This window comes from Microcebus murinus, chromosome 15 (genome assembly GCF_040939455.1).
Source record: "Microcebus murinus isolate Inina chromosome 15, M.murinus_Inina_mat1.0, whole genome shotgun sequence".
NCBI lineage: Eukaryota > Metazoa > Chordata > Mammalia > Primates > Cheirogaleidae > Microcebus > Microcebus murinus.
In genome coordinates this window covers 47,547,596-47,552,799 of record NC_134118.1, presented here as the reverse complement: position 1 = coordinate 47,552,799, position 5,204 = coordinate 47,547,596, and positions in this window count along the sequence as shown.

Here is a 5,204-nt window from a genome sequence, read left to right as displayed (position 1 = left end):
TCTCCTGCATAACTCAAATCTCCAAGAAAACACACGCACATACACACACTCCACACACACATGCACACCAGTTTGATAAATACCAGTCTTTTAGACAAATGATAATCAACTGTTTTTACCCCTTAAGACATAAGCAGGACATTTCAAGGATTGTCCTAGGGTTATGCTCAATTTTGGATTGGATGGCTATTTATAACACCACCCATTTTTCTCCCACTCAAAAAAAGCATATTAGAATGCAAGTCACATGAATTCATAGAACCCAAAATATGGTCTAATTTACAAAGTAAGGCACTTGCTAAATTAACTGTTTAAACCATAACTAACAACTTATTTGTAGTGCATTTTAGAATACTGGGAATAGAATTGATTTCACTACAGTCACAATCAAAAATCAAACAAAATTTAGAGGACAGCTGAAGGGGAGGAGTTGATTTACCATTAATTTGGATATAAATTTTATTTCAGAATCACACATCATTTAAATATCAGAGATAATATTTTGAATGAAAAATAAAATATTCATTGCATTGTTTCTATTCTTCATGTCCTTGAAAAATATAAGCCATTTGATTTAGCTCACATGTCAGTTGGTCTCTTTAGGATGAATTTGCAATACATTTATGACGCTAGATATGTTTTTCAAATGCAATCTGCATGTAAACATACTACTCAGTACTAAATGGGCTGACTAATTTTTACATTTATAGGTCAAATATCACATGATACATACCCAAGAAAGTCATTATTATTTCAATTAACAAAAATGCTTCCTTATGTAATTTGAAGAAATCTACTTTTTTCTTTTTCTTTTTCTTTTTCTTTTTTTTTTTTTTTTTTTTTTTGCTGACCGATTTACACCCTTAACCACTTCTGTACAGTGCTCACCAGCTGCGAAACCTTGCCCACAGCCGGCACTCACAGTCCGCAGGATAGTTTGTGCTGTGCATTGACGACGAATCCATTTTGCTCTTGTGTGATGAGGAAAGCTTTAAAGCACTGAAAGCTTGTTTTACTTTACAGGCAGCTTTACTTGTAATGTAAATAAGAATTGGTAACATATATATATATATATGTTTTCATTATGTTATTTTTAAATGTTCACAATTTGATTTTGATAAATGAAAAATTAGAAAAGTCATAACACGGCTGTCGGCTAAAGTTAACGCTCGGTTCATGTGTGGCTATCAACTATAGTCGACGTTCCTACGGAAGTGGTTAAGAATCATTTTCATACTTAGATTCCATGTAGAGGCAGTTCCTGTAAGAATTAAGAGCATATAGGTTGGAGTTGGAAAAACATGAGTTCAAATTCTGACTCAGCAATTTACTAGCTTTGTGACTTCGGACTAATTACTGACTGCTCTATGCCTCAGTATACTCTTTCATAAAATGAGCATCAGGATACTTAATCACACTATGTAAGGGTTCTTAAAAGAATCAAATAAGATAATACAATATAAATCACCTCATATACTGACTAGCGATAGTTAATGCTCAGTAATTTTGCTATTAATCCTATAATTATTCAAATTTAGTTAAACCTCCAATATAGCAGTGTGTCTCTCTATTTAATGAAGTCTAAAACCAGATGGTTTTCCTCACTCCAAAATGGCAGTTATATAATCATGTTTCCTATCTATATAACTTAGTCCAAATTTTTGATTAATATCAAGAATATCTGGCTAATATTAACATTGGTTTAAAAAATTAATTTCTGAATGTCAAACTTTTGCTTAAAATCAAATAAAATTGGCAACATTGCAATCTATGGAAGTAATAAGAGTCAATAATTATTGGCACATTGAGGTTTAACCTTAGCTTCAAAAACAAAATTCTCTTTCTCATTTGTAAGTTCAAAACCAGTACAATTATTCTTATTTTATGAATGAGACTACAGTCATGCATCACTTAACAATGGATATAATTTCTGAGAAATGCATGACTTTGTCCTTGTGCGAACATCATAGAATGTACTTACACAAACCAAGATGGTACAGCATTCTACACACCTAGGCTATATGGTATAGCCCATTGCTTCTAGGCTACAAATCTGTATAGCATGTTACTGTACTGAATCCTGTAGCAACTGTAACACAATGCTAAGTATTTGTGTGTCTAAACATGATAAATTTACAGTAAAAAATACAGTATAAAAGATAAAAATGGTACATCTGTATAGAGCACTTACCATGAATGGAATTTGTAGGACCAGAAGTTGCTCTGGGTAAGTGAGTGAGCAGTGAGTAATAGGACATTACTGTACAATACTGTAGACTGTATAAACACTGTACACTTAAGCTACACTAAATTTATAAAAAAATTCTTTCTTCAATAATAAATTCACCTTAGTTCAATGAAACTGTTTTACTTTATAAATGTTTTAATCCTTTTTTAACTCTGACCCTTTGGTAATAATACTTAGCTTAAAACACAAACATATTGCACAGCTGTATAAAAACATTTTATTTCTTTATATGCTTATTTCTATTTTTTAATTTTTTAATTTTTTTTTACTTTTTAAACATTTTTGTTAAAAACTAAGACAGAAACACATACATTAGCCTAGGCCTACACAGGGTCAAGATTATCAATATCACTGTCTTCCCTCCACATCTCGTCCAAGTGGAAGGTGTTCAGGGACAATAGCACACATGGCTGTTTTCTCTTATGATAACAATGCCTTCTTCTGGATACCTCCCAAAGGACCTGCCTGAGGCTATTTTACAGTTAACATTTTTTTTAATAAGTAGGAGTACAACTGTAAAATAATGATAAAAAGTATAGTATACTAAGTACATAAAACAGTAACATAGTCATTGTTATCCTTATCAAGTATTATGGACTGTACATAATTGTGTGTTATACTTTTATATGATTGGCAGCCCAGTACGTCTGTTTACACGAGTTTTAGCACACACACATGAGTAATGCTAAGATGTTACAGTGGCTACAAAATCACTAGGCGATAGGAATTTTTCAGCTCCATTATAACCGCATGGGACCAGTGCTTTATATGTGGTCTATCTTGATTGAGAAGTCATTACGCTGCACATGACTATACTGAAATATAGGAGGTCAAATCAGTTTTCCCAGAATCTCACAAATAGAAAGTGGTAAAATCTTAAAATTCTAAGTCAGTCTAACTCCAAAGTACATACTCTCTCTTCTCTACCTTGAAGCTTCCAGACATCGGACAAAACAGCATGCCCTAGAATGAGTCTTGTGTGGCTTCTGCAAGGTGGTGAAGCTCAGTACCTTAAAGATTCTCCTCCACCACCAGAGCACCCACGTGCCATGCTCCCTCTGCCAGGCACTGGCTGAGTGCCCTTGGGAGACTTGTGATATGTCACTGTGCCTCGGTTTCCTTGTCTATCAACCAGAGAGCATATTAATATATTATCTATCTCATACGGTTGCTGAGAGGATTAAATGAGGTGAGGCATACAAAAAGCTTAAAACAGGCACTAATTACTATTATTACTATTATAATAGTTTTGCAGTATTCTAAAAAGGTTATTAAATAATTGCGTTACTGCCCTATAGTATAAAAAACTAGCTGGAAAGAAAACTGCCTTGCTTAAAAGTCTCCTGAAGCATTCAGCGACATTTCAAACTTCCTCTTGTGGCACAATTATCAACAGCATAAAGGGGACCATTTTTCTAGTAACTGCGCATGCTCGCGCCAACTGGAATTGAGAATTCATGCCAAGTTTTCAGCAGGAGGTTCAAAGACATACATTCTCTGTAGTGAAAGCCAGTCCTTCTTCTTCAAGAAAGCCACATTCAGAACCAGAGAGACACACACATGAAAAGGGAGGGGATCTCTCACCTACTGAGCTTCACCAGCCCTTGTGGGTGACAGTTATTAAGACCAAGTCACCCCCAAAACTAGCTAGGATTGTCAGCCAAGGCCTCCCGCCAGAGAATCCCAGGAAGTCCATGCGAAATGTCAATACAGTCTCTTTGTGAAATCCTCCAAGTGTATCATAAAAGCTCCAGAGGAAAGATTCAAACTTAAGGTATTTATTTTCTTAAAAGAATTTAAGCGTGAGATGCCTGAGTACTGAGGATGAAGGGCTATATTTACAATTACATAAGCTGTGGAAAATTACTGCCATTCAGAGACTGGCCAGGAGCATGGAGGAAAAGCTCGAATGGTTTTTTTCTATCCAGAGGCTATTTTATTCCTTCAGGCTCATAGCTTTATAAATTCCCAAATTAGAGAAATCTTAAAACTGAAGCTTCTATTTTGGTACACAGTCATTAATATTCATTTTATGTCCAGTTTCTCATACCTGGGGTCGTTATATGTAATGCTTTAATTCTGGCTTGTAAAAAAATATTTTAAAAGGCACATTCTTTATACTTGCATCATACATAATATAATTACAGTCTACAGGGTTCTTTTCTTTTTGGACATCAGGTACAGAATGTTGTCTTAATCATACCTTTCAGTTCGTAACACATTATTATCACTGGTCTGTACAAGGCAGTACCTTGTTTTATTTCGCTCCCTTTTAGTTCTATAACCCACTCACATTCTTCTCTCCCTCTTTAGCCAACTATTATAATGTGTTTGATGTTACCTTTCTGTTCGCATGTGCTTTTGCAATATATACATTGTTCTCTTTTTTTTTTGCATACATTTCATCTCACAAAATACCATACATTTCAGTCTAATTATTTCCTTTTTGAATAAACAACAGGTTGTTGAGTCTAACCTACTTAAAGAACATTTAATCTTTTTATTTTAACTATTGCATAGAACTTATTCTATGTATTTCCACCATGTTTTCCCTATTCCCTCTCCCCATGAAGGACCCTCTCTACCACTGCAATGAGTACCATCATGGGTGAGATGAATATATGGTTCAATTCAGGACACTTCTGAGAGACAATGGTGATACTATTACTACACCTGCCCAGAAAAACTAGCTCATGTAGGCATCTTCTTAGGGACCTATGTGAGACCCTTTGGGATCTATACCAAAGAGTAGCATTCACATGTTCTAATATAACTATTATACTACCAGATTGCTAATCAGAATATAATACTAGTCTACATTCCCATCAGCTCAGTCTCCATTTTTATATTCTTTTCATTGTAATACTTGCCTGCAGATATGTTCTTAATATTTTCTGTAATTTATAAAATGTTCTCAGATCCACATCAAGCAAAACCAACCCTCATATCTAAGAAA